The 12,573-nt window shown below is 38.2% G+C and overlaps 1 protein-coding gene across 13 annotated transcripts in view; it reads left to right on the forward strand.

Moving 5' to 3' along the window:
• The window catches only part of SCMH1 (Scm polycomb group protein homolog 1), a 173,151-nt gene that overhangs the window by 136,137 nt on the left and 24,441 nt on the right, over positions 1-12,573 (forward strand). The gene's annotated exons all lie outside the window — the stretch shown is intronic.

The raw sequence follows: 12,573 nt of genomic DNA on the forward strand, positions 1-12,573 counted from the left end.
GTCTCCTCCTCTGTATTAGTTAGTGAGCAGGGACTTGACAGCAGCATAGGGTTCTGTAGGACAAATATGTACACTGACAGTTTTGTTTGCAGACCCCTTTGGCGAGTAAGGTCACTCTTCAGCCTTTTTAGACCTTGATGGGAAGTTTTCACTGTCTTCTGAGGTATATTTACATCTGAGATTCCATTCATGGGAAATTTAATAGGCTGAGAAGATCAGTCACCTTCTGAGGAAAGGTCAGTAGTTTTCATAGAACTTGAGGCAGTGCGTTTGAAGACGTTGGTTCTTTCTCCTCCCATCACCACCTGTGGTCCGACTAGAGAAACCAGCACTGCTAGGCTGTGAAGAGTAACGGCCATAATGGAATCACTGGTATCATGCCGGCCTGGTGATGCCTGTGGCAAGGTGACTTTCTTCAACTGCTTCTGAGTGAAGTGCTCCATGTAGGTCTCGAGATGAGACAGCAGCACCGTCCACATGTGCTCCTTGTGAACCTGAAACAGTTGGAGAGGCACGGGGGTCACCTGTGACCAGAACAGGGCCAGCAAGAGCAGGCAAGGGGCTTCTGGGTTTCTCCCTGTGCATTGTTTATATGGGGCCAAGCAGATGAGGAAGAAAACTCTTAAAGGCCACTGGCCCTACACCCACCTACTGATTAAGCAGAAGAGGCACCAACCATGACGCCTCAAGTCATTCATTCCTCTCACAAGTAGATGAAATTTGAAGAATTCAGTTTGGGGTTTTTTTTTTTTTGTCTTTACTTTTCAATGTTAAACTTTTTAAGAAATTCACAACTTGTAGAAAATCATTCCTGAAGAAGTCATGGGACAGTAAGGTGCAGAGTGCTGGCTGACGTTTTAGAATGGGATTCAGCAAGGTCTGTTGAAAGCTGGAGAGAACGTCCACCAAGACTGAAACCCAGAGCTATAGTTCATTTCTAGGGAGGGCCTTCTCCTTCCTTTTAGGACCTCTCTAGCTGGAGACTGACAAGAGCAAAAACTAACCTGTAAAATCCCAAACAAACAAAGCCCTGGCTGATTTTTTTTAACATTATCAGCAGTGGCAAACCTTGGTACTGTGAGAGTGAACTTGATTTTGGAGACCACCCAATGAACATTTGATTCAAGGCACAATGCGGTGGCTGCAGTGGGCAGGTAGTCAACCAGGGCTATGCATATCTGTTTCCGTTTCATAAACCAGCCATCTGTGAAGATAACTTTAAAAGAGCTACAGCACTGGAATAGACAGTCTCCCAATGGGAATACTAGAAAGAACAGTACTCATGCCTTATGTGTAAAGTAGAGATACGTGGGTGAAACCTTCTCTGGTTACTCTGCGGATCCTCTACCTTCTTTAGAGAAGTTTAAGCAATTGGAATGGTCCTCAGGAAAGTTAGCATAGTCTTTTTCTTAGGAGTTGAGTATGTCTCCACCCATATCCTAGAATTAGAGCTTGAAGGGAAGGCTAACTCTAGTTTCTTCTCCACATAAGCTTTGGAAGACAACATAGAGCCTGCCGGTGGTATTTGTGTCCAGCTCTAGTCAGAGTCCTATTACATGATTTCTCCAAATACATCATCTGCATCCAGTTCCAGCCAGTTACTGGGTTTGCTTAGTCCAAGAGTGTCATTAGATTAATGAACAGTGGCCTTTGTCCCAAAGCTCTGTGGATGAGGAAGAAAAAAAACAGATAAACACGTCGGCAGAAATATTCATTATGTATGTTTTCCAACCTCATGGCATACCCCCTAGATGCCTGTATATTTGCTCGGTTTCCCCACATCATTCTAGATACCACTAAGGCGCCTGTGTGCCTTTTTAACAGTACCGAGAAGACCCGCAGCAGTGGGAGCTTCATGACTGTGCCACACTGTTCCATTTAAATGATGCAGGTTCCGTTTAAATCTGGCAGTCCCGGAGCTGGCATCCCTCCCTCAGGCTGAATCTCAGAGCCTAGCAAAAGTGGGAGCTTACTTCGCATCTCTCTTTCCTGCTCCTGGCCAGACTATAGCAGTTCTGACTCTTCATTGTGTGGCCATTCTCTGCCTGGGTCTCTGCTCATTCTGTGTGACCTTGACCTCACTTCCCTTTCTGAGCCCCAGTTTCCACACTTAATGCAGTAGAAGGATTAGCTGAAGTTACCTCTTACAGACCCTTCAAATGTTACCGGTAAAAGCTATCACGGATTGAAAGCTGCATGCCACACTGTATCCTTTATACTTCCCTTTCATTTTTTTTTTTTACCTGCACAACACTTTTTGTTAGTTTTCTTTTTATCAGAGTTATATACATGCTCATAATTTAAAGAACAATCGGTTTTTAAGAATTATGACAAAAACAAAACAAACTGGCCCTCTTTTCCCCCTGCCATTTACTTCTCATCAAACGCAATCACTTTTAATTCAGCCACTTTTATTTACCTCCATATGTTGGTTTTTTTGCTTATATTTTATGCATTTTTTTATGCTTCAGGCATTTTTTAACTGACAACCCACTTTAGAAGTTGAAGATTTAACTCTTGTTAATCTCCTTGTCCCTTACCCACCCACACATACTTCCCTGTCTTAACACCATGATATTATCATTTTGATTAGATTGAAATTTAGTATTTTGTCATTGTAGTTTGTGGAATGCTGTTTTTAATTGAGCCAAGTAGTGCAATATGATTACTTCTCCTTTGTTGCACATTTTGTTTTTAGAGTAAATCTTGTTGATTTCTTTAGGTGTTTATTTTGCTAGTACTTATTAATTCAACCGAAGCTCTCTTACTACTACATACATCTCTTAATGTTCAGGCCTGATGTATATTCTATCCATATCACACTCTCAAAAAGAAGTCTTCTGAAGCCTTCTGAGTCCCTTGACATCTTCTTCACCTCCCTTTCTTTTATCCCCAGTCTGCTCCTTCCCCACCTGTCTTCCCATGTAAATCTTAGACTGCATGTTTACTTTACATGCAGCCTGTTTGTTTTCCGTGAAGCTTCTCTTCGTGGCTGCTGTTCTGCAGTCTCACCTAGGATGAGACACCGCCACGCTGGACCCTATGTGTGCCCATCCATTCTTTAGTCTCTTGAAATTTTCTTAAATTCTTAATTCAGTGATTTTCTGCCACTTCTTTGTCTCTCTGCACTCCTTCTGGCAGATATTATTCACGTGTTGAACCTCTTGAACTCACTCTGTAGTGTTCTTAACCCTCAGTATTCTTCTCCCTATTCTCACTGACTTTTTGTTCAACTTTTTCAAAGCTTTCCTCAAGTCTATCTTTCAAGATTTGTTTTGAGCTTCTTGTGTCCAGCAACTTAAAGTATCATTATTCATTACTCTAGTGGCATTTCCCAAAGAGTGTTTGGTGGAAAACCAGTCCTGCAAAATGGTCTGCATGAAAGAATTTTACATACATTTAGGAAATTTATCACATACATTTAGAAAAGGCTTTTATACTCTACTTCCCCACTCTTGGATATTTGCATCCGCTATGAAGAGCTCTTTTTTGTTTTCTGAATTTTTTGCTAGACTGTTTTTTTAGGTTCACAGCAAAACTGAGCAGAAGGTTCAGAGATTTTCCATATACCCCTGCCTCCACACATGCATAGGCTTCTCCATTATCAACATTCCTCACCAGAGTAGGAAGTACCTTTGTTTCAAGTGATGAACATCTCCACTGAAACATCCTTAGCACCCCAGGTCCATAGTTTGCATTAGGGTTCTCTCTTGGGGTTGTACATTCTATGGGTTTTCACAAATGTATAATGACATGTATCCACCATTAGAGGATAATACAAAATAGTTTAATTGCCCTAAAAATCCTCCATGCTCTGCCTATTCATCTGTCCTTGCCCCCTAACTCCCGGCAACCACTCATCTTTTTACCGTCTCTATAATTTTGCCTTTTCCCTAATGTCATGTAGTTGAAACCATATAGCGTGTAGTCTTTTCACATTGGCCTTTTCACTTAGTAATATGCATTTTACTTTTCTTCCTGTCTTTTTCATGCTCATTTATTTTTAGGGCTGAATGATATACCATTGTCTGGCTATAGCATAGCTTATCTGTTCACCTACTAAAGGTCGTCTTGGTTCCTTCCAAGTTTGGGTAATTATGAATTAAGTGGCTGTAAACATCCATGTGCAGGTTTTTGTGTGGACATAAATTTTAAATTCCTCTGGGTAAATACCAAGGAATGAGATTGCTGGATCATATGGTAAGAGAGTGTTTAGTTTTGTAAGGTACTGCCAAACTGTCTTCCAAAGTGGCTGTACCATTTTGCACTCCCACCAGCAATGAGTGAGAGCTCCTTTTTCCACATCCTCACCAGCATTTGGTGGTGTTAATGTTCTCTATTTTGGCCATTCTAACAGGTGTGTAGTCGTATTTCATTGTTTTAATTTGCATATCCCTGATGACATATAGGGGAGAGCATCTTGTCATATGCTTATTTGCTGTTTGTGTATCTTCTTTGGCAAGGTGCCTATTTAACAACATTGGCCCAGTTTTTAATTGGGTTGTTCATTTTTTTAGTGTTGAGGTTTTTTTAATTCTTTGTATATTTTGGAAAACAGTTCTTTATCAGATGTGCCTTTTGCGGATATTTCCTCCCACCCTATGGCTTTTCTTCTCATTATCTTGATTGTGTCTTTCACAGAGCAGAAGATTTTAATTTTAATGAGTCCAGCTTATCAATTATTTCTTTCATGGATGGTTCCTTTGGTGTTGTACGTAAAAAGTCATTGCCATACCCAAGGTGTCTTGTTTTTCTCCTCTTTTATTTTCTAGGAGTCTTATAGTTTTGAATTTTACATTTTGGTCTGTGAACTATTTTGAGTTAATTTTTGTGACAGGCTTAAGGTCTGTATCTAGATCCCTTTTTTTTTTTTTTTTTTTTTTGCATGTGGCTGTTCAGCCGTTTTAGCACCACTCGTTGAAATGACTACATTTTTCTCTATTGTGTTGCCTTTGTTCCTTTATCAAAGATCAGTTAACTATATTTATGTGGGACTATTTCTCAGCTTTCTATCTGTGCCATTGATCTCTTTGTCTATTCTTTCACACTGTCTTGATTACTATAGCTTTATAGTGAGTCTTGAAGTTGGGTAGTATCAATCCTCCAGGCTTGTTCTTCTCCTTCAATATTGTGTGAACTCTTCAGAGTTTTTCTGCCTCTCCATATAAACTTTAGAATCAGCTTATCAGTAGCCACAAAATAACCTGCTGGGATTTTGATTGAAATTGCATTGAATCTGTAGATCAAGTTGGAAAAAACTGACATTTTGACAATATTGAGTCTTCCTGTCCATGAACATGAGATATCTCTTCATTTATTTAGTTTTCTCTTTATTTTATTTTATTTTATTTTATTTTATTTTATTTTATTTTATTTTATCATAAGTGTACTCTTTAATCCACATAACCTATTTCACCCATCCCCCCACCCACCTCCCCTCTGGTAACCAAACTCAGTTTGTTCTCTATAGTTAAGAGTCTGTATGTTAAGAGGTTTATTATTATTATTATTATTATTATTATTATTATTATTACTATTTCATTCATCAGAGTTTGTAGTTCTCTTATATAAGTCCTGTAGGTATTTTGTTAGAGTTATACCTAAGTATTTAATTTTTAGAACTACGATTGTAAATGGTATTGTGTTTTTAATTTCAAATTTCACTCATTCCTTACTGTTATATAGGAAAGCAACTGACTTTTCTATATTAACCTTGTATCCTGCAACCTTGCTGTAATTGCTTATTAGTTCCAGGAATTTTTTTTGTCAATTCTTTCACATTCTCTACATAGACATTTGTGTCATCTGTGAATAAAGAGAGTTTTATTTCTTCCTTCCCAATCTCTATACCTTTTATTTCCTTTTCTTATCTTATTACATTGGTCAGGACTTCCAGTACAATGATGAAAAGTTGTGGTGGGACGCCTGGGTGGCTCAGTCGGTTAAGCAACTCTTGGTTTCAGCTCAGGTCATGATCTAGGGTCGTGACATCAAGCCCTGCATCAGGCTGTGCACTCAGCACAGAGTCTGCTTGAGATTCTTCTCCCCACCTCTCTCTCCCCCTCTGCTCCTCCCCCTGCTCACTCTCTGTGTCTAAAATAAATAAATAAAATCTTAAAAAAAAAGAAAAGAAAAGTTGTGGTAAGAGGGAACAAACATCCTTACCTTGTTCCTGATCTTAGTGGGAAAGCTTCTAGTTTCCTACCATTAAGTGTGATGTTAGCTGAAGGTTTTTCTAGATATTTATCAAACTGAGAAAGTTCGCCTCTATTCCTAGTTTGCTGAGAGTTTTTATCATGAATGGGTCTTGGATTTTGTCAGATGTTTTTTCTGCATCTATTAATATGATCATGTGCTAGCTTTTCTTTAGCCTGTTCATGTGACGGATTAAATTAATTGATTTTTAAATGTTTTGAACCAGCCTTGCATACCTGGGATAAATCTCATTTGATAGTAGTATATAATTCTTTTTATATATTGTTGGATTTGATTTACTGATATTTTGTTGAGGATTTTTGCATCTATGTTTATAAGAAACATTGGTCTGTAGTTTTCTTGTAATGTTTTTGTCTGGTTTTGGTATTAGGATAATGCCAGCCTCCTAGAATGAATTAAGAAATATTCTCTCTGCTTCTATTTTCTAAAAGAGATTCTAAATAATAGGTAAAATGTATTTCTTAAATGCTTAGTAGAATTCACCAATGAGTCCGTCTGAGTCTGGTGCTTTCTATTTTGGAAGATTATGAATTATTGATTCAGTTTCTTTAATAGATATAGGCCTATGCAGATTATTTTTTTCTTCTTGTGTGAGTTTTAGCGGATTGTGGATTTCATGGATTGGTCCATTTCATCTAGATTATCAAATTTGTGGACCTAGAATTATTCATGGTATTCCTGTGTTATCTAACTTTTAATGACCATGGATCTATAGTGGTGTCTCCTTTTTTATTTCTGATATTAGTAATTTGTATCATCTTTTTAAAAAATTTAGCCTGTCTAAAGGCTTGTTGATGTTAATCTGTTCAAAGGACCAGCTTTTGGTTTCATTGATTTTTTTTTTCTTCTATTGAAGAAAATTGTCATTGATTTCTGCTCTAATTTTTATTATTTCTTCTCTTACGCTTACTTTAAGTTTAATTTGCTGTTTTTTCTTAGTTTCCTAAAGTTGCTTAGATTATTTTTTTCAGAACTTTCTTCTTTTCTAATGTATACATTCAATGCTACATATTTCCCTCTATCCACAGCTTTTGCTGCATCCCAGAAATTTTAATAAGTTGTATCTTTATTTTCATTTAGTTCAAAATATATTTAAATTTCTCTGGAGATTTATTCTTTGGCCCATCTATTATTTATAAATATGTTGTTTAACCTCCAAGTATTGGGGGATTTTCCACCTATCTTTCTGTTACTGATTTTTTATTTAATTCCATTGTCTGAGAGCAAACATTATATGATTCCTATTCCCTATAAATTTGTTAAGGTATGTTTTATAGCCCAGTATGTGGTTTGTCTTCATGAATGTTTCATATGAGCTTGAGAAGAATGTGTGTTCTGCTGTTGTTGAGTGATGTAACCTATAGATATCAATTATATCCAGTTGATTGATGATACTGTTGTGTTCAACAACATCCTTATTGATTTTCTGCCTGCTGAATCTGTCCATTTCTGAGAGAGGGATGATGAAGTCTCCAATTATAATAGTGGATCCGTCTGTTTATCCTTGGAGTTCTATTAATTTTTACCTCTCGTATTTTAATGGTTTGTTGTTAGGTGCATATACAGTAAGAATTGATATATCTCCTTAGATAAATGACCTCTATATCGTTATGTAATGCCCCTCTTTATCTGCAGTAACTTCCCTTGCTCTGTAGTCTGTTCTATCTTAAATTAATATAACTATCCCCACTTTCTTTTAATTAGTGTTAGCATGGTATATCTTTCTCCACCCCTTACTTTTAATCTATATCTCTCTTTATATTTAAAATGGGTTTCTTGTAGGCAACATATAGTTGAATCTTGTTTTTTGATCCATTCTCAGAATCTGTCTTTTTTTTTTTTTTAAGATTATTTATTTATTTGAGAGAGAGCAGAGCAAGCGAGAACACAAGTCAGGGGAGAGGTGGAGGGAGAGGGGGCTGCAGGCTCCCTCCTGAATAGGGAGCCCAATGCAGAGCTCTATCCCAGAACCCTGGGATCATGACCCGAGCCAAAGACAGACACTTAACTGACTGAGCCACCCGGGTGCCCCAGAATCTCTGCCTTTAAATTGGTGTATTTAAATCATTGATATTTAAAGTGATTACTGATATAGTTGGATAAATATCTACCATATATATTCAGTTTTCTATTTGTTGCCTTTATTCTTTGTGCCTATTTTTGTCTTCCACTTTTTCTCTGCCTTTGGTGGTTTTAACTGAGCATTTTATATGATTCCAGTTTTTCTCCTTTTTTAGTGTATGTTATACTTCTTTTTTATTTTTTGGTAATTACGCTAGAGTTTACAATATACATTTATGACTAATCCAAGTCTACTTTCAAACAGCACTGTGCCACTTCACAGAAATAATAACCAGTAACCCTAATTCCTCCTTTCCATCCCTTGTATGATTGCTTCATTCATTTCACGTATACATAAGTGTAAATAAGCATGTGTATATATGCATAAGCATACATGATCAAATACATTGTCGTTATTTTTATTTTGAAAGAACTGGTATCTGTTAGATCAGCTAAGAATAAGAAAATCAGGGGTGCCTGGGTGGCACAGCGGTTAAGCGTCTGCCTTCGGCTCAGGGCGTGATCCCGGCGTTCTGGGATCGAGCCCCACATCGGGCTCCTCCGCTAGGAGCCTGCTTCTTCCTCTCCCACTCCCCCTGCTTGTGTTCCCTCTCTCGCTGGCTGTCTCTCTCTGTCAAATAAGTAAATTTTTAAAAATCTTTAAAAAAAAAAGAAGAAAATTAAGTTTCTGTTTTGCTTTTGTCTGCTCCTTCTCCAGTGCTTTTCGTTTCTTTATGTAGATTTTAGTTTCTGATCTATATTATTTTCCTTCTCTCTAAAGAATTTCTTGAACCTTTCTTGCAAGGTAATCTACTAGCAACAAACTCCCTCTTTTTTTTTTTTTGTCTGAGAAAGTCTTTATCCTTTTCCTTTATCCTATCACTTTTGAAGTATAATTTTGCAAGGCACAGAATTCTAGGTTGGTGGGTGTTTTCCTTTAACACTTAAAGTATTTCACTCCAGTCTCTTCCTGCTCACATGGTTTCTAAGGTTGTAATTTTTAGTGTTGCTCCTGTGTAGGTGAGGGGGCTTTTGCCTCTGATTTCTTTCAAGATTCTTTTCTTTATTTTTGATTTTCTGCATTTTTATATAATATGCCTAGTTGTAGGGGGTTTCTTGGTATTTATCATGCTTGGTGTTCTCTGATCTTCCTGGATGTGTGGTTTGGTGTCTGATATTAATTTGGGGGAAATTCTCTGTCATTATGTCTTCAAAAATTTCTTTTGCTCCTTTCTTTTTTCTCCTTGTGGTAGTCCTACTGTGTGTAGTGTTACCACAGCTCCTAGACAGTCTCTTGGTATTTTTTTTCAGTCTTTTTTTCTCTTTGCTTTTCAGTTTGGGAAATATCTATTGAGTATCATCAAGTTCAGTGATTCTTTTCTCAGCCGTGTCCACTAATAAGTCTACTAATGGTCCATCAAAGGCGTTATTTTCTGTTACAGTGTTTTTGATCTCTGGCTTTTCTTTTTGATTCTCTCTTAGAATTTCCATCTCTCTGCTTACATTGCACGTCTGTTTTGCATGCTGTCTACTTTATCCTTTAGAGCCCTTAGCATAGTAATCATAGTTCTAAATTCCCAGTCTAATAATTCCAACATGCCGTGTCTGAGTGTCATTTCTAGTCTAAGACTGGTTTCTTATGCATGTGCTTTGGTCTTGTGCTCTGTCTCTTAAAACTGCAGTTTTTGCCTTTTAGTGTACTTTGTAATTTTTCTCTTGAGAGTCAAGACATGATGTACTAGGTAAAAGGAGTTGTTGTAAATAGGCCTTTAGTAATGTGATGGTAAGGTGCTGGGAAGGAAGAAGTATTCTATAGTCCTATGATTAGGTCTCAGTCTTTTTTGGGGGGGGGGCATGCCCCTAAACTGTGAACTTCACCAGTATTTCTTATCCTCCCTGCCCTTAGGTGGTCCAGGATGGCTGGAGGGGGCTGGAATTGGGTATTTCCCTTCTCCCGGATAGGTTAGGCTCTGATAAATCCTGGCAGGATTTGGTAAAATAGCTCTGGTAAAGTAGTTTTTCCTGAGGGCAGGCCTTGTTAGGAAGAGTAGAACGCTCTGGCATGTTTTTAAATGGTTCCTTTTCTGCACTCGCTGCTGGAAGCATGAGGGGATTTTTCTCCAATATTCACTAGGAGAACGTTGGTTGAGCTCCTGAAGGTAAAACTCAGAAAAGGGTGGCACCCTCCTCCCATGACTGGGTCCCCCTGGAGTCTTTAACTCTTAGACTTGTCCACGCTAAACTTCCAGCAGTTCATCAGTTGCAGTTTAGATTTTCCTACCTTGGCTCTGGTTACTGTGGAGGTTTCTGCTCATGGGTTTCTGCTTGGTAAAATGTGATCTTCTGTATTCACCTATCTCTCCACACTTGGGTAGCAGCAGTTTACCCTGTGACCTCACTTCTCTGACGGATCTAAAAAAGATTGTTAATCTTTCCATTTGTTCAGCTTTTCACTTGTTGTTAGGGTGGAGTGGCCACTTCCAAGCGCCTTACATACTTGACCCTTCTCCAGTGTGTGTGTGTGTGTGTGTGTGTGTGTGTTTTAACAACCTCTGATTTCATGGATGCAGTACAAAACTGAAACATGACAGTTATAAATATCTTTACAACCTTAAGATTAGGAAGGATTTTGAAAACAAAACAAAAGCATAAACTATAAAAGAAAAGTTATATAACCTTTTATATACTAGAAAAGAGTGATATCAATATATTCATCTATATTAACATGAAGACAGCTCATCTCTCTTCTACATGGCATCGTTTGGGGTGGTTCAGCTGGGGCTGGAGAACCAAGTTCCAATATGGTTCATTCACATGGCTAGCAAAATTGGTGCTGGCTGTTGGTTCTTCTCTATATGGACCTCTCCAAAGGGTAGCTTGGGCTTCCTCATACCATGGGGGCTGCATTCTGAGAGGAAGTGTCCCAAGAAACAGGAAGTGGAGGCTTCCATTTTCGTAAGACTTAAGCCCCAAAATTAGCATAGTGTCATTTCCACCATATTCTACTGATTAAGCAGTCATAGAGCTCAGATTCAAGAGAAGAATAGACCCTACTCCTCAATGAGAAGAGGATCAAAGAATTATGGGCCATATTTATAAACCGCCTCCCTCTACTCTCTGGACATAAATTATTTACATTTTTCCCACTTAGGAAATGTATTCTTCTTGTAAGAGTCTCCGTTAAATGTCCCATCCCTTAACAACAACGGGGTCTTGATCCTAGAATCTCATCATCTAAATCAGATCCAGGTGCAAATGAGACCTCTCAGGTGCAGATTCTCAAGTGTAGTAGCTTCTAGAGTGTAGTTCTTCTCAATCCAGAGACCTGTGAACTAAAGAAAAACACTGTCTGCTCGCCACATACCCGACATACAATGGTATAGGATAACTTATAGATACTCCCGTTCAAAAGGAAGTAGTGACTGGTCTATAGAAATTCTGATATCCAGCGGGGCACATGTTGCCAGTCCCTTAATTAGATCCAATACTACTTTCCTAGGGTTGTTTTCCATGGGTCTTGGTTTTGTCTTCTGAATCATCCTTCCTTTTCCATAAGAAAACTGAGATTGCATTCTTGGTCTTTGTCCCATCTGTACAAAGTTTGGGTCTTAAAAGATTCTTTTCATTTTGTACCATTTCTGTCCGTTTTAGGCAGAGCTGGCAGTGCTTCCACCAGAATGATTCTCTTAGAAACTTGAGGGGTTTTCTATGAATGCTGTTGAGATTCCCTTCCTTAGACAAAAGGCACAACCTTAAATCTTTTGAAGATAAGTAAGCCCTTCTCTACTTTGGGCTTCCTATATGGCTGCTATGAGACAATGCCCTTAAGATTCTTTAAAACTTAACTGTTTAAGGGAAAGAATCTGCAAAGCTGGCCTATAAGATTCTTAGAGGGCCTTTTGGTCAGAAAGGGTCTATGAAGCATAGTCTTAAATCATTCTGACCCCTTAATAAAATATTTTACTGTCCCATTCTGGATTTGACCCTTTCTTAATTTAGAACTGTTTGCCTTCTGAAAGGACTGGAAATGAAAAGCACTTTTATTTGTGAACTCTGTGAGTCCTGGGCTTTTTTATTTTTTATGGTTTTTTTTTAATCTGATCTCTCTCATTTTGCGTTTTTATCATAGGCAGTCAGAAGCCACCTGGCACTTTCATTACTTTGTCTGGAAATCTCTAGCTGTTTCACTGAGTCCCCCAGGTACATTTACTTCCTGATTCCACGTTACTGTAGGTGACAGTGTTGTCAGACTCTACGTCACTACCTCGCAAGTGTCTCCCATCCTCCTTCTTCCAG

The sequence above is a fragment of the Ursus arctos genome, unplaced genomic scaffold, assembly GCF_023065955.2.
Source record: "Ursus arctos isolate Adak ecotype North America unplaced genomic scaffold, UrsArc2.0 scaffold_12, whole genome shotgun sequence".
NCBI classification, from domain to species: Eukaryota; Metazoa; Chordata; class Mammalia; order Carnivora; family Ursidae; genus Ursus; species Ursus arctos.